Below are 18,607 nucleotides of genomic sequence, written 5' to 3' on the forward strand. Positions count from 1 at the left end.
TTCACAACATAACGGCCTGGTATTAACTTAAAGCAGAACCAGGAGCAAAAATTGGGAGCATGCGCACTCTCTACGAAAAAATCAACAATGGATTAGATCCAAAAATCTGTTATTTAATCAAAGATTTAGAGCCCGCAATATATAGGTGTACACACACTGAGACAATCAACACTACGCATATGAGTTATACCGAAAATAAATTCGATTCGAACTTCATATGTACTTGATAACAATCACCCTGAAGTCTTTGTCTGGACTAGCTGGAGAGAAGGCATGTATTGCGTGGGAAAATGTGTCAATGACCCAGATAATTACACCGGGCCACAGAATTGCTCATGGATAATGAAACATTGTTTTAATTTAACACCTTGTGGATATAGCAAACCAAAGGAATGTCCAAAACTATATCCTATTCCTCCTGGTGGACTGATTAAAGGGAATATCAACAAGACATTATTTCATGATGTGAATCTAGTGATGACACATGTATCATACAATATTTCCAACATCCTATCTGCTTATATTAATCACTGTAATAACAATGATAAGACCTATGCATGGCTACAGTCACGAATCAATGATTTAATTTATGACTACAAAAACAGACTTGCCGTGCAAATCTCACCTGCACGCTCAAAACGAGACCTGTTCGGAAACATAGCAGGTCTCTTCGGCTCAGTTAATTCCATTGCTAACAACTACAAAATAACCAAACAATCACAATTCTCAACATGGTTTGCGAACCAGGTGGCCACTGGTTTTCAGCATATCACAAATAGCAATGAAAATATTATAAAAGCGGTTCGATCCGAAGCGCAGGCGCTTCTTGCGATCAGCCACACATTATTCAATCAAACCCATACCATTGAACGTGACTTAGCCTGTAGGACAACTGCACAAGATCTATACACTGCTGCTAGACAAGAAATCCTAGATCTTCGCCTGTACAAAACGCCTAGACATGTTTTGAATGACTTCATAGACATCTTAGATCTACATAGGTGGTATTAATCAGAAAAAATTAAAAATTTAAGATATTCTGAGTTACTATCCACCATAATGATGTGTACAGGAAATGAATGTAATGGATGTATTGGGTTTTTCCTCAGTTTTCCTTTGATACACCCAGATCAGGTTTTTCCAAATTCCACTACCATACGCTAGATGGGCATGGTAGTGAAGGATCAGGTAATTAAATGGGATCACCTCACTGGATACATGACACAAAAGGGTACTGAGACCTTGTTTACCAGTCACACATGTTGCCATGAAACACACAATTATGTTATCTGTACATGTAACACTTTGCAACCTTTCTCTCCCAACAACACCAAACTTATTAACGTTCAGTCACTGCATGGTTATTCTAACGTTGTCCAGGTGTCTCACACACAGTGGTGCATTGCCAGTGAAATGAATTCCTTTACCTATGGAGAACTGACCTGCTCTGCTAATCACTCATTCTGCTTGAAAGTGACAGAGGACTTTTCAATGGGCCAAGTCAACATTTTAGGAAAAATGCCACTGGACACAGAGACCTCACCATGGTGGGATGACACTTTCTATGAGCAAGGTACCCAAGCTGTGGTTGACGCGATGGACCTGACACAAAGGCTGATCCTGCAAACTGAGTACCACCTCAACCAACCAGGTTGAAACCAACCTGGCACGAAAGACTGCACAACTCTTATCCAGTTCATCCACTCGGTCAGCACAGTACACCTACACCTGGTGGGACTGGATGTTCTGGGGGTGTGCCATTGGCAGTGCCCTGATCTTCACCTTCACCATGTTCCAGTGCTGTTACTTCAGGCACCTCATCCGATCTACACAAGAATTGCTGCCCTTGCCCTCAGCCCACTGCAGAAACCCGTGTTCCAAAGACTCTAAAAACAAAAAATAAATAAAAAATTGCTTTGTCTGACCCGCAGGTACCCTATTCAAATTTGCCCATGGGGCCAAGTGGGGAAATAACTGTAAGACTTTTGCTTGATCCTGACCAAAAGGTCGGCCCTCCCCGAGAACACAGCATGGATGCCCGACAGTGCAGGGTGTGTGCCGTGTAGGTGCCCAAAGCAACAAAAACATCAAAGGAACTCTTTACGACACAACACGTTTCCTCCAGGACTCACGGCAGGGGACCAAGACCCCACAACACCCCTCTCGAGAACCAGAACTTTATCTGGAATACAGTAGGCTCCCCGGAGAGCTACCCTTGGTCTTCAAACACCACATCTCCATACAAATGGTAGATCTGCAGACAAATGTCTGACCCCTCTACCCCTCCTTTTCTTTTTACATTCTCAAACACAGGACATTCTATAGCACACCAGATGATTATGTGTAAGAAAGGTCATATCACATGTAAATAACGCCGGAAAATTTTCATGTTTTATTTCTTTACAAAGGTTTATCGCGACTGGTACACAGGTCCCATTCCCACAGCAATAAAACAAATAATAAAAAAAGGTTTAAAAGATTTAAGAAAACATAACTCTATGCAAGGGGCGTGTGCTCCACTACAAATGTATACAGGCGAGGTGCCTCCCACAGGTCTGTAAGAACCAATCAAGGCAAACTTCCATTGCTAAATAATGTTTACATAATGCTTACTCTATCTGGGTATTTAAGGAGAACTGACCAACAATTCAGGAAATCTGTAAACAGATCAATTACTGTGTCGTCTTTTACCAGGTATGAAAGGTTTTATATTTCCTGTTTAAATGTAAATACTATTGGTTTGTATTTGTGTTATATTTTAATTGAACTATGAATTGGCTTTGAATTGTGATTTTCTTACCTGGTTAATAAATTGTTTTGTTTGATTTTATTCTGTGTTGCTCGGTAAATGTTGACACTGCAAGTAATAACGTTGCATCCGTAGTTACCGTAAGGAATAAAATCAGGCTAGGTTCGGCCTAAATCCCAGTTAGATAGTGAATAATACATCAGCTGAGGATTTGAGAGATACTACTAGCACTTAGCGTTAGTTTAGGTGTACTTAGAAGCATGGATGCTAACAATATGTATTTCTGTTTAGAGTAACATTTCTGATCACTCTAAATAGGGTCAGCCTCAACCTCTGATTATTTCAATATTATTCTTTTCATTACCTGTGGTTAGAAATAATTATGGTAATAATTAAGTGTCACCTCTAAGGGGACTAAATAAAGTATGTTTAAAGTTGAGCACGCAGAGAGCGGCTGCTTAAGCGTATAGTCCAACCTCTGGCAGCGACCAATACTGATTCACTTATGACCGTTGACCAGTATATTAATTATAGGGCCCATACTAGGATCATGTGCGACTATGAGAACCGAATGAACGAGTGTAATGCCAGAGTTTAATCAGAATAACTAAACAAACATCCATCAAAATTATACTATTAGTAAAATAACAACCTATGCAAATATTTGTTATGTTTTATCTAATTGGAGTTAGATAAGAGGTCAATAACCAAAATTAAGAAATACATTAATCCAATCTTATCTAATGTGAAAGGAAAGACTAGAACCACGAGAATCCTTTGCCACGCCTCTGGAAACCGTCGTTGGACCAGTGGGTGGTTTCCCACCTTACAGTATCATTAAAATGTTATTGTTAAAATATGAATTTTTATATACATTAGCATCATTTCATTAAAAACTATTTTTAAAAGTGCAATAAGTGCATGAAAAGGTGACATGACAAAATAAATTTAGACAGAAATAATACATTTTTCATAAAAAATAGTTATTGTAAAATATGAATATTTATATTCATTAGTGCAAAATTTCAATGAAAAACATGAAATGACAAATCAAGTTTTTACAAGTAAATGTGAAAATATAAATGGTCATATTCATAAGCATTATTTCACTAAAAAGTCTTTCACAGCCATTAGGGAGGCACAAGCACATCCAGAGTAAAACATGTGCCAAATCGAAAATGCGGGTCACGATTAAGAATTTCATGCCGGATCCGTCGAGGCCCGGGTTAACAACGACCGCCACAGGCATCGTTAGCCAACAAGGTACCAGTGGAAATTGGGCTACTGTTGGCCAAAGGAGGAGAAGCAAAGGAGAAAGACGTCTACAGAGATGACAGGAAAAGGAGAAGTGTAGGAGAGTGGAGATTCGGGTTGGTGCTTTAAATGTTGGTACTATAACTGGTAAAGGGAGAGAGGTAGCTGATATGATGGCGAGGAGAAAGGTAGATATGTTGTGTGTTCAGAAGACCAAGTGGAATGGGAGTAATGCCAGGAACATGGGAGTTGGGTTTAAACTGTTCTGTTATGGCATGGATGGAAAGAGAAATGGTGTAGGGGTGATTCTGAAAGAAGAGTACAGTAAGAGTGTAGTGGAGGTGTGGAGGAGAGTGAGGACTGAAAGAAGAGTAAGATGGTGGAAACTGAATAAGGAAGAGTGTAGAGTGAGGTTCAGGGAAGAGGTCAGACAGAGGCTCGGTGGTGGTGAAGAGGTGCTGGATGATTGGGAAACTACCGCAGGAGTGATAAGAGAGGCAGCTAGAAACAAACTTGGTGTGACATCTGGAAATAGAAAGGAAGACAAAGAGACGTGGTGGTGAAATAAGGAATTGCAGGAGAGCATTAGGGGAATGAGGTTAACAAAACAGAAGTGGGATCGACAGGGTGATGAGAAAAGTAGTCAGGAGTACAAGGAGATGCAGCAGCAGGTGAAGAGGGATGTGGTGAAAGCCAAGGAAAAGGCATATGAGGAGTTGTATGAGAGGTTTTACACTAACGAAGGAGAAAAGGATTTGTTGATTGGCCAGGCAAAGGGACCGAGGTGGGAAGGATGTGTTGCAAGTTAGAGCATTAAAGGATGTAGATGGAAATGTGTTGACTAGTGAGGAAAGTGTGTTGAGAAGGTGGAGGGAGTATTTTGAGCAGCTGATAAACGAGGAAAATGAGAGAGAGAGAGAGAGAGAGAGAGAGAGAGAGAGAGAGAGAGAGAGAGAGAGAGAGAGAGAGAGAGAGGTTGGATGATGTGGAGTTAGTGAAGCAGGAAGTGGATAGGATTAGTAGAGAGGAAGTGAGAGCAGCGTTTAAGATAATGAAGAATGGAAAGTCGGTTGGACCAGATGACACACCGGTAGAAGCATGGAGATGTTTAGGAGAGATGGCAGTGGAGTTTTCAACCAGATTGTTTAACAAGATTCTGGAAGGTGAGAGGATGCCTGAGGAGGGTGCTGGTACCGATCTTTAAACATAAGGGAGATGTGCAGACCTGCAGTAACTACAGGGGAATTAAGTTGATCAGTCACACCATGAAGTTATGGGAAAGAGTAGTGGAAGCCAGGCTGAGAGAAGAGGTGACCATCTGTGAGCAAGTATATTCATTAGTGCAAAATTTCAATGAAAAACATGAAATAACAAATCAGGTAAATACCTGATTTGTTATTTCATGTTTTTCATTGAAATTTTATTGTGAAAATATAAATGGTCATATTCATAAGCATTATTTAGCTAAAAATCAATAATTGTGCAATAAGTAAACAAAAAAGATATCATAATAAATCATGTTTTGACATGCATATGACTTTTCTCATATAAATATGAAATTTATTGGTAAAATATAAATTTTCATATTGAAAGCCATTATTTCATGAAAAACTGTAAAAAATGCAAAAATTCTATTATAAAAAGTTTCATATTGATAAGCATCGTTTAACTAAAAACCGTTAAAAGTGCAAAAATTTAAGACAAAACGTGATGACACGTTTGGTTTGAAAAAAATCACTTTTTTATCAAGTTTTTTTAATTAAAATATTACATTTCATATTCATAACCATAATTTCATTAAAGAAATTGTTAACTTTTTCATAAAAATATGAATTATAGTGAAAATATGAATTCTTATATTCATAAGCATAATTTAACTGAAATCCGTTAAAAGTGCAAAAAATCTACGCAAAACATGATGACAAACAATGGTTTGAAAAAAATTTTTTTTTTTATACAAACTTTGTTACGAGAAAAGCAAGATACTTTCCAGCAATATCCGAAGGTAAATCATGCATCAAGGTAAGTTTTAGGATACTTCCTTGCTTGCGGGGATTGTCCCATTTGCCAGCCAATAAGGCTGCATGTGTGTTCGTGTCTTGGTTATGCATTAATTGTTTAAGTAATGATAACAATTTCCTATGGTGGGATGAATCCGTCACGACAATGTTTTCCTCACCTTGGACATTAAGATGCAAGATTAGAAGACGTTTCTTTATGGTCTGGCTTATATAGGTGATTTTGTCTGAAGTATCTAAAAGAATCCACGATAATTTGTTTATGCTCGAATAAAATAGTTAAATAAATAAATTATACAATGATAAAAATAAAAGATTTGTACCTTTTAGGAAGAGATATGATGCATATAATGGGAATGGTGTTTCTGTTTCATTTTATTCCAATGTTTTACTTTCTTTTCCTTCTGTCCTCATGCTCTCAAATGAGCCACAGCCACAGCCGAAATATTTCTTCCGTGGTAGTACAGACAACCTGCCTGATGAGCCAAATTTAGGTGAAGTTAACCCTAAATTATGGGCCTCTCACAAACATGGGGCAGGTTTAATCTAGGTAAAGCCGTATGTATCATGCACTCATGAAAACACACCATCCAGTTTTTGTCAAACAATATCCATTGTCATAAGAGAAGAATGTTGGCATTGCTCCAGTTATTCACAATTTATTGTCACAAAGTGTTTTGATTGAGACACATTCACTTTATAACACACCGATTAATCCAGATTTGAATGCGGATAAAAAATGCCGGAGGCTAACTCAAGATTTACAAGAAATTACTAAAATAGTTTTTCCGTTAGCTCCATCGGTGCCCGATGTAGCTACCATTGTTAACTCTATACCAGCAACTCACAGATTTTTTACTGTTATTGAACTTTGTTCTGCCTTTTTCAGTGGCACTTTGGCCTCAGAAATGCAGCCGCTTTTAGCGTTTACCTATAGGGGACGTCAATTCACCTGGACCTGTCTTCCTCAGGGTTTTGTTGACTCGCTAACCGTATTCTCCGCTTTAGTGCACAGAACTTTGGCCGATATACACTTTCCAGAAACAACCTGCATCCTTCAATACGCAGATGTCATCCTTGTCACAGGACTGACTGAGCAAGACTGCCAAAAAGCATCAGTGTTTGTTTGCAATGTTTTGGCACAGGCTGGGGGCTGCAGGGATTATAGCCCAGGAACATGGTGACAGATATAGCACAAGGGTTGCCCTCATGCTTGCAGTGCAGTGGCTGCTGCGGCTCAAGATACAAGATATGACTGCACGACGTAGATCTGGTTATGAAATCACGCTCTTGGCGACAGAAATCTTAACCATTTAGCCTTTTTCTCAGCCGCATTTAGCTGTAGTAGCGCGTGTAGTAGTGCGTGATCTGCTAGACTTTATTGACTTAGATGGTTTTGATGACGCATACGACTGCATTAAGCACATTGAACAAGAGACCTCTTGTAGGCCCGATCTTTTAGATACGACCCTGGAAGAGGGGGATTTCCTATATGTAGATAGATCATGTTCAAAACCCTCTGATGTGTATTTATGTGGATATGCGGTTGTAAGATTACCTAATGAAATAGTTGAAGCTAAATCATTACCATACACATCTGCACAAGCTGCAGAGTTGGTGGCACTTACAAGTGCATGTCAGATGTCTGAAGGTAATCCACCCTATATGCCACCTGTAGGAAATTTGAGATACCTATAGTTATAGTTGACAGATTCAGTAAGTGGCCAGAATCATTTGCATGCGCGACAGAGAACGCTAAAGCAGTTGTAAAAATATTAATGAAAGAGATCATCTCTAGATTTTGGATTCCTAGTGTGATTGAAAGTGATAACAGCACACATTTTGCTTCTAAAGTAACACAACTTTTGGCTAAAAGCTTAGCAATTGATTGCCATTTTAATATTCCCTATCACCCACAGTCAGCTGGACTGGTCGAAAGAATGAACAGCACCATTAAGGAATGTGTTTTCTAAAGCCTGCATTGAAACAGGCCGAAATTAGACTGTTGTTCTCCTGGCAGTACTCACAGAAATAAGAATGACCCCATCTTCAACTACTAAACTGTCATCTTTTGAAATTGTAATGGGCCGGCCTTTCCCGACCCCATGGGTCAGGGGACGCACTGGCATTTCTTTCTTAGATAACCTGGAAGTGATTGTGGATGACTACGTTTCTGCCCTGGTTAAAACATTTAATTCTATTAATGCTGATGTCTCACTAAAATAAAACAAAGGAAATGAAGACAGATAAATAAAGTATAAAATCTATATAATTTAAGAATATCTAAAGATATATGTGGTATATATGTGAGAAAAAAGATGTATATACAAAAGATACTTATGGCAGTAAGCTGTAAAACAGTAAACAATTTGAGGTGGTTTATGTAATTGTCCATAAAGTGTCCATGTGCGGTATGGTGTGGTATAAAGTGCACTGTTCTGTGCGAGTCCAGAGTTTCTTTCAGGGAGCGGAAGCGTTTGCCTGAACGCAACAAGAAAAAGAGTCCATTGTTGGGATGGCTGAGGTCCTTCACAATCTTCCTGGCTCTGGTCCTGCACCGCGTGCTGTGGATGTCCTGCAGGTTAGGAAGCTCAGTGTGGATGGTACGTTCAGCTGAACGCACCACCCTCTGGAGGGCTCGCCTGTCCTGCATGGTGCTGTTCCCGAACCAGGAAGTGATGCTACCCGTCAGAACGCTCTCAATGGTGCAGGTGTAGAAAGTCTTTAGCACTTGAGAGGGTAGTTTAAAGTCCGTTAAGCGTCTCAGATGGTATAGACGCTGCCGGGCCTTCTTCACCAATTAATTAGTAAATTATAAATTTTCATATACAGAAGGCTATTTTCCTGAAAAACAGTTGAACAAAGTGCAATAAGTGAATGAAAAAGCTTTCACGATAATCATGTTTGGGAAAAATATAACTTTTTTTTCATATTAATATGAAATTAATTGATAAAATATGAATTTTTTTTAAACAAAGGAATAATTTAATGAAAAACTGTTAAAAAAAAGTGAAATAATTTAATAAAGAAATGTGATATGACAAATCAATTTTTTTTTTATTTATTATAATATGAAATATGACTTCATATTCATTAGCATCATTTAACTAAAAACCATTAAAAGTGAAAAAATTCTATGCAAAATGTGATGACAAACAATGGTTTGAAAATAATTACTTTTTTTTATAAAAGATTGATTGTTTTTATTAAAATATATAATTTCCTATTCATAATCATAATTTCATAAAAACATGTTAACCTTTACCATAAAAATATGAGTAATTGTGAAAATAGAAATCATATGAAAACCATTAGTGGGCCATAAGTGAATCACAAACAAAAAAGTGACCATGCAAATCATGTTTTTGACAAAAAGATGACAAAAAGATGATAAAAAATGTGATAATGTGAAAATGTAAATTTTCCTATTCATAATCATTTAATGGAAAACAGTAAAAAGTGCAGTTTATAAGCAAAAAACTTTTACATTAAAACCATGGTTTGTTCCAAAAATGTTTTATTTTTAAATAAAAAGATTAAATTAATTGGTAAAATATAAATTCTCATATTCGCAGAATAATGACATTAAAAATAACTGGTAAAAAGTGCAAAAAATCAGTGAAAACCGTGAAATGACAAATAAAATTTTTACAAGTTATTGTAAAAATATGAATGTTCACATTCACATTCATAATTTTACAAAAAAAATCTTTAAAAGTGCAATAAGTTAACTAAATTTTTTTTAATATAAATTAAATGATAAATTTAAATGATATTTGAAAATTAATATGACTTTTCTTTTATAAATATGAAATTAATTGGTAAAATATAAATTTTCATATTGAAAGGAATAATTTCAGGAAGAAATAAAAAAAATTTGCAAAAGTTAATTGGAAAAATGTGTATGACAAAGTTTTTACAAGATAATGTGAAATTATGACTTTTTATATTCATAGGCATCATTTATCTAAAAACCATATAAATGCAAAAAATTTACAGAAAACATGATAAACAATGGTTTGAAAAAAAATATGACTTTCTTTTATAAAATATTATTTTTATTTTTTTTCATATTCATAATCATAATTGCATTAAAATATCAACCCAGCCATTATGGATGCACAAGCCAGTGTACTCTTAGTGCAGGTCCCAAGCCCGGGTAAATGGGAGGGTTGCGTTAGGAAGGGCATCCAGCGTAAAATATGTGACCAAGTGAAAAGGGAGTAAGGCCAGGAACATTGGAGGTGGATTTTAACTGTTCTATCATGGTGTGGATGGAAAGAGAAATGGTGTTGGGGTGATTCTGAAGGAAGAGTACAGTAAGAGTGTAGTGGAGGTGAAGAGAGTTTCTGATAGGGTGATGATCGTGAAGGTGGAAGTTGAAGGGATGATGATAAATGTCATCAGTGCCTATGCTCCACAAGTTGCCTGTGAGATGGAGGAGAAGAAAAGATTCTGGAGTGAATTAGATGAAGTGGTAGATGGTGTACCTAGAAAAGAAAGATTGGTGATTGGGGCAGACCTTAATGGGCATGTAGGTGAAAGGAACAGAGGTGATGAGGAGGTGATGGGTAGGTATGGTTTTAAGGAGAGGAATGTGGAAGGGCAGATGGTGGTAGATTTTGCTAAAAGGATGGAAATGGCAGTGGTGAACACTCATTTTAAGAAGAAGGAGGATCATAGGGTGATGTATAAGAGTGGAGGAAGGTGCACACAGGTGGACTATGTGCTATGCAGGAGATGGAACCTAAAGGAGATTGGAGACTGTAAGGTGTTGGCAGGGGACAGTGTAGCTAGACAGCATTGGATGGTGGTCTGTAGGACGGTTTTGGAGGTGAAGAAGAAGAGGAGGAGAGTGAGGACTGAAATAAGAATAAGATGGTGGAAACTGAAGGAGGAAGAGTGTAGTGTGAGGTTCAGGGAAGAGGTCAGAGAGAGGCTCAGTGGTGTTAAGGAGGTTTTGGATTATTGGGCAACTACTGCAGGAGTGATGAGGGAGGCAGCTAGAAAAGGACTTGGTGTAACATCTGGAAATAGAAAGCAAGACAAGGAGACGTGTCGGTGGAATGAGGAAGTGCAGGAGAGCATAAGGAGAAAGAGGTTGGCAAAACAGAAGTGGGATAGACAGAGTGATGAAAAAAGGTAGGCAGGAGTACAAGGAGATGTTGCAGCAGGTTAAGAGGGATGTGGCGAAAGCCAAGGAAAAGGCATAGGAGGAGCTGTATGAGAGGTTGAACACTAAAGAAGGAGAAAAGGATTTGTACCGATTGGCCAGGCAGAGGGACCAAGCTGAGAAGGATGTACTGCAAGTTAGAGCAGTAAAGGACGGAGAGGGAAATGTGTTGAGAAGGTGGAGGGAGTATTTTGAGCAGCTGATAAATGAGGAAAATCATAGAGCGAAAAGGTTGGATGATGTGAGAGTTGGTGAAGCAGGAAGAGGATAGGATTAGTAAGGAGGAAGTGAGAGCAGCAATTAAGAGGATGAAGAGTGGAAAGTCGGTTGGACCAGATGACATACCGGTAGAAGCGTGGAGATGTCTAAGAGAGATGGCAGTGGAGTTTTTGACCAGATTGTTTAACACGATTTTGGAAGGTGAGAAGATGCCTGAGGAATGGAGAAGAAGTGCGCTGGTACCGATCTTTAAGCATAACAGAGATGTGCAGTCTTGCAGTAACTACAGGGGAATTAAGTTGATCAGTCACACCATGAATTTATGGGAAAGAGTAGTGGAAGCCAGGCTGAGAGAAGAGGTGACCATCTGTGAGCAACAGTATGGTTTCATGCCGAGGAAGAGCACCACAGATGCCTTATTTGCTTTAAAAATGTTGATGGAGAAGTATAGAGAAGGACAGAAGGAATTGCATTGTGTTTTTGTGGATTTAGAGAATGCGTACGACAGGGTGCCAAGAGAGGAGTTGTGGTATTGTATGAGGAAGTCAGGTGTGTCAGAGAAGTATGTAAAGGTGGTGCAGGACATGTGACAGCAGTGAAGTGTGCAGTAGGAATGACAGACTGGTTCAAGGTGAAGGTTGGACTGCATCAAGGATCGGCCCTGAGCCCTTTCCTGTTTGCAGTGGTGATGGACGAAGTCAGACAGGAGTCTCCCTGGACTATAATGTTTGCGGATGATATTGTGATTTGTGGTGAGAGTAGTGAGCAGGTTGAGATGAACCTGGAGAGGTGGAGGTATGCGCTGGAGAGAAGGGGAATGAAAGTTAGTAGGAGTAAGACAGAGTACATGTGCGTAAATGAAAACGAATGCAGTGAAGTGGTGCGGTTGCAGGAAGAAGAGGTGGAGGAGGTGGAGAAGGTGGAGGAGTTCAAGTACCTGGGGTCAACAGTGCAAAGTAATGAAGAGTGTGTTAGAGAAGTGAAGAAAAGAGTGGACACTGGGTGGAGTAGTTGGAGAAGAGTGACAGGAGTGATTTGTGATAGTAGGGCAAGAATAAGAGGAAAAGTTTATAGGGGTGTGGTGAGACCTGCGATGTTGTATGGAATAGAGACAGTGGCATTAAGTAAAAGACAAGAGGTGGAGCTGGAGGTAGCAAAGCTGAAGTTGTTAAGGTTTTCGTTGGGAGTGACAAGTTTAAAAATGAGTTTATTAGAGGGACAGCCCATGTAGGATGTTTTGGTGAAAAGAAGAACGCTGAGGATGGAGCCACCAGGAAGGAGGAAAAGAGGAAGACCAAGGAGGAGGTTCATGGATATGGTGAGGGAAGACATGCAGGTAGTTGGTGTGAAAGAGGCCGACGTAGAGGACAGGGTGGTATTTAGACTGATGATCCGCTGTAGCGACCCCTATGGGAGCAGCCCAAAGAAGAAGAAGCTATACATTAGCATCATTTCATTAAAAACTATTTTAAAAAAGTGCAATAAGTGCATGAAAAGGTGAAATGACAAATTAAGTTTATATATATATATATATATATATATATATCATGATAGTTATAGTTTCATAACTATCATATGTTTTATGAAAGAACTCTTTTATTTTTTTTTGTCAAAACTTGGTCATGTCACTTTTTTCTGTTCACATAAGATTTTTTTTTATTTTTTATTTTTTTATGAAATTATGTTTCTGCATATGAAATTTCAACAATAACTTTCAGACTTTTATGTAAAAGTCATATTTTTACCAAAACGATTTTTCATATCAACTTTTTCATTTAATTATTGATCTTTTTCAATGGTTTTACATGAAATTATGCTTATTATGCGTATGAAAATGTACTTATTTGTAGCATAAATTTTTTTTAATAAAAATGTCATTTTTTGGTCAGAATATAATTTCTGTCAATTTTTTGTTCACTTACAGCACTTTTTAACAAATATTTTTATGAAAATCTCATATTATTGACAAAACATGATTTGTCATGTTAAGTTTTCAGTTTAATTATTGGACTTTTTAATGGGTTGAAATGAAAAAAAATTATATTTTTGTCAGACCATGGGTGACATTTTTGTTTTTCGTTCACTTTTAAGAACTTTTTGTTTTAATGAAAATTAATATTTTCCTTTATCAGGTCCCCTGGTGGTCTAGTGGTTATGATGCAGCATATTTTTTATGATAAAATGGCATAAATGGCATGTCACCTTTCCTTCACTTATTGCACTTTTTAATGGTTGGTTTTGATATTATGATTATTGTTATTTAAATTCATATTTTCATATTAACAATCAAATTTATTTATAAAATAATTTATATTGTTTGTCAAACCATGTCATGTCACCTGTTCATTCACGTTTTCCACTTTTTAACAGTTTGTAATGAATTTATGCTTATGAATATAATATTTTCCCAATAAAATCTTTTTATGAAAAAGTTTTATAATGAAATTATGGTTATCAATTTGAAATCTAATATTAAAAAAACCCAAAAAAAATTTTATCAAAGAAAGTCAGATTTGTTTCAATCTATTGTTTGTCATGGCTTTTGCGATTAACATTTTCAATTTTTCATGCTTTTTATATTTATATATATTAATATATTTTATATTTATATTAAAAGTTAACTAAAGTTAAATGATGCTTATGAATATAAAAAAGTCATAATTTCACAATATTTCGTAAAAACCTGATTTGTCAAAGCACGTTTTTCATAGCCTTTTGCACTGTTTTAAGTTTTTCATGAAATTATCCCTTTCATTATGAAAATTTATATTTTACCAATTAATTTCATATTTATATGAGAAAAGTCATATTTATGTCAAAACATGGTTTATCATGATATCGTTTTGCACTTACACTTATTGCACATTATTTGATTTTTAGTGAAATAATGATTATGAATATGACCATTTAAATTTTCACAATAACTTGTAAAAACTTGATTTGTCATTTCATGTTTTTCATTGAAATATTGCACTTAAAAAAAAAATTTTATAATTTTGATGAATGTAAGAATTTATAATGTTACCAATTGATTTTATCTTTTAATTTGTATCTTTTAAAAATTTATATTTTTCTCAGATTATGGTTTTTAATGGGTTTTTTTTTTGCATATTGCACTTTTTAATGTTTTTTTATTAAACGATGCTTATAAATAAGAAAATTAATATTTTCAGAATATCACATTTTCAATAAAAATGTCATATGTATTTGTCAAAATATGATTTGTATTGTCACTTTTTTGTTTTTTGTTTCTTAAAGGCAGTTTTTTTAAACGTTTTCCATGAACATATGCTTCTGAATATAAAAATTCGTATTTTCATAGTGACTACATTATTTTATGTAAAAAAAATCATATATCAAATATGTCAAACCATGAATTTGTCATTGTTAAAGTTTTTCGTTCACGGATTGCACTTTTTAAAGTGTTTTCATTTAATTGTGCTTAGCATTTTTCATTGGCAAGTTCATGCTGTTTTGCTTATTCGCTTGGTTTGAAAAACGGCTTTCTCTTCGTCCTAGAAGCCTGAGACTTGCGGAATCGCATTTTCAGACCATATGAAAGCTTATTCTTAAAAGCACATAAAAGGCTGTGCCAAATATGTGTTGTTCTATCGTTTTTCTTCAATTATGTTTTTCTAACCCATTTTTATTCTCTTTTTGAAGTTTTCATGAAATTATGATTATGACTATGAAAATTAATAATTTTTAAATAATTGATATTTTTATGAAAAATGTCATGTTTTTGTCAGAAAATGTTTTGTAGTATCATATCTCATCATAAACATGTAAAAAAATCATGATGAAATGCATGCTGTTTATGCATATACGCTTGGTACGAAAAACCGCTTTCTCTTCGTCCTAGAAGCCTGAGACTTGCGGAATCGCGTTTTCAGCCCGTTAGAAACTCATTCCTGACAGCACATAAAAAGCTTTGGAAAATATGTGTTGGTGAATCTTTTTTCATCAATTATGACTTTCTAACCCATTTTCATTCGATTTTTGCAGTTTTCAACAGTTTTTATGAAATTATGATTATGAATATGAAAATGTATATTTTTGGAATAAATATATGATTTATATGAAAAATCTCATATTTTGGCCAGAAAATGTTTTGTAATATATTATCTCATAAAAAAGCATGTGCATTTTTCATTGGCAAGTTCATGCTGTTTTGCTTATTCGCTTGGTTTGAAAAACCACTTTCTCTTCGTCCTAGAAGCCTGAGACTTGCGGAATCGCGTTTTCAGACCATATGAAAGCTTATTCTTGAAAGCACATAAAAGGTTTTGGGAAATATGTGTTGTTCTATCGTTTTTCTTCAATTATGTTTTTCTACCCCATTTTTATTCTCTTTTTGAAGTTTTCATGAAATTATGATTATTCATTCATTCATTCATTGTCTCCCGCTTATCCGTAATTTGGGTCGCGGGGGCAGCAGTCTAAGCAGGCCCCCGCCTCCGACTGCTGCCCAATCCTCACAGCACCGTCTCTTACGTTCCCTCCTGCAGGTGGTGAGCCCACGGGAAGTGGTGTTGTATCGTTTTACATTAATTATGACTTCCTCACCCATTTTCCCTCTTTTATTGCAGTTTTTAACAGTTTTTATAAAATCATGATTTTGAACATAAATTATTATATTTTTAAAATAACTATATGAAAAATGTCATGTTTTTGTCAGAAAATGTTTTGTAGTATCATATCTCATCATTAACATGTAAAATAATCATGAGGAAATGTATGCTGTTTATGCATATACGCGTGTTACGAAAAAGCGCTTTCTCTTTGTCCTAGAAGCCTGAGACTTGCGGAATCGCGTTTTTAGCCCGTTAGAAACTCATTCCTGACAGCACATAAAAGGCTTTGCCAAATATGTGTTGGTGAATCTTTTTACATTAATTATGAAATTCTAACCCATTATATTCTTTTTTTGCAGTTTTTAACATTTTTTCTTTTTTTATTATGATTTTAAATATGAAAATTAAAATTTTTGAAATAACTATATTATTTATATGAAAAATCTCATATTTTGGCCAGAAAATGTTTTGTAATATATTATCTCATAAAAAACCGTGCATTTTTCATTGGCAAAAGTTTTTGCTTATTCGCTTGGTTCGAAAAACCGCTTTTCTCTTCGTCCTAGAAGCCTGAGACTTGCGGGATCGCGTTTTCAGCCCGTTAGAAAATCATTCCTGACAGCACATAAAAGGCTTTGCCAAATATGTGGTGTTCTATCTTTTTCATCAATTATGACTTTCTAACCCATTTTCATTCGATTTTTGCAGTTTCCAACAGTTTTTATGAAATTATGATTATGAATATGAAAATTTATATTTTTGAAATAAATATATGATTTATATGAACAATCTCATATTTTGGCCAGAAAATGTTTTGTAATATATTATCTCATAAAAAAGCATGTGCATTTTTTATTGGCAAGTTCATGCTGTTTTTGCTTATTCGCTTGTTTTGAAAAACCGCTTTCTCTTCGTCCTAGAAGCCTGAGACTTGCGGGATCGCGTTTTCAGCCCGTTAGAAACTCATTCCTGACAGCACATGAAAAGCATTGCCAAATATGTGTTGGTGAATCTTTTTACATTAATTATGAAATTCTAACCCATTTCATTATTTTTTTGCAGTTTTTAACAGTTTTTTTTTTTATTATGATTTTAAATATGAAAATTAATATTTTTGAAATAACTATATTATTTATATGAAAAATCTCATATTTTGGCCAGAAAATGTTTTGTAATAAATTATCTCATAAAAAAAAAAAAACCTGTGCATTTTTCATTGGCAAGTTTTTGCTTATTCGCTTGGTTCGAAAAACCGCTTTCTCTTTGTCCTAGAAGCCTGAGACTTGCGGAATCGCGTTTTCAGCTCGTAAGAAACTCATTCCTGACAGCACATAAAAGGCTTTACAAATATGTGGTTTTCTATCTTTTTCATCAATTATGACTTTCTAACCCATTTTCATTCGATTTTTGAAGTTTTCAACAGTTTTTATGAAATTATGATTATGAATATGAAAATTTATATTTTTGAAATAAATATATGATTTATTTGAAAAATGTCATATTTTGGCCAGAAAATGTTTTGTAATATATTATCTCATAAAAAAGCATGTGCATTTTTCATTGGCAAGTTCATGCTGTTTTGCTTATTCGCTTGGTTTGAAAAACCGCTTTCTCTTCGTCCTAGAAGCCTGAGACTTGCGGAATCGCGTTTTCAGACCATTAGAAAACTCATTCTTGAGAGCACATAAAAGGCTTTGCCAAATATGTGGTGTTCTATCTTTTTTCATCAATTATGAATTTCTAACCCATTTTCATTCGATTTTTGCAGTTTTTAACAGTTTTTTTTTTATTATGATTTTAAATATGAAAATTAATATTTCTGAAATAACTATATTATTTATTTGAAAATGTCATATTTTGGTCAGAAAATGTTTTGTAATATATTATCTCATAAAAATCATATGCATTTTTCATTGGCAAGTTTTTGCTTATTCGCTTGGTTCGAAAAACCGCTTTCTCTTTGTCCTAGAAGCCTGAGACTTGCGGAATTGCATTTTCAGACCATATGAAAGCTCATTCTTGACAGCACATAAAAGGTTTGTGTTGTTCTTTTGTTTTTCAGCAATTATGTTTTTCTAACACATTTTCATTCTCTTTTTGAAGTTATTATGAAATTATGATTATGACTATAAAAATTTATAATTTTTAAATAAATATTTTTTTGACAAATGTTTTTGTCAGAAAATGTTTTGTAATATCATATCCCATCATAAACACGTAAAATAATCATGAGGAAATGTATGCTGTTTATGTGATTTGCGGAATCACGTTTTCAACCCGTTAGAAACTCATTCCTGACAGCACATAAAAAGCTTTGCCAAAAATGTGGTGTTGTATCGTTTTACATTAATTATGACTTCCTCACCCATTTTCCCTCTTTTTTTGCAGTTTTTAACAGTTTTTATAAAATCATGATTTTGAACATAAATAATTATATTTTTAAAATAACTATATGAAAAATGTCATGTTTTTGTCAGAAAATGTTTTGTAGTATCATAATCTCATCATAAACATGTAAAATAATCATGAGGAAATGTATGCTGTTTATGCATATACGCGTGTTACGAAAAAGCGCTTTCTCTTTGTCCTAGAAGCCTGAGACTTGCGGAATCGCGTTTTC

The 18,607-nt window shown here is 35.4% G+C and overlaps 1 pseudogene across 1 annotated transcript in view; it reads left to right on the top strand.

The window, feature by feature from the left end:
• The first annotated feature begins 273 nt into the window (after positions 1-273).
• The window catches only part of LOC310718244, a 36,001-nt pseudogene continuing 17,667 nt past the window's right edge, over positions 274-18,607 (top strand). Inside the window, exon 1 of the transcript XR_014538265.1 lies at positions 274-2,055. The product of XR_014538265.1 is annotated as an uncharacterized misc_RNA (transcript). The remainder of the gene's footprint in view (positions 2,056-18,607) is intronic.

This window comes from Silurus aristotelis (assembly GCF_946808225.1).
Source record: "Silurus aristotelis genome assembly, chromosome: 23".
In the NCBI taxonomy this organism is placed as follows: domain Eukaryota; kingdom Metazoa; phylum Chordata; class Actinopteri; order Siluriformes; family Siluridae; genus Silurus; species Silurus aristotelis.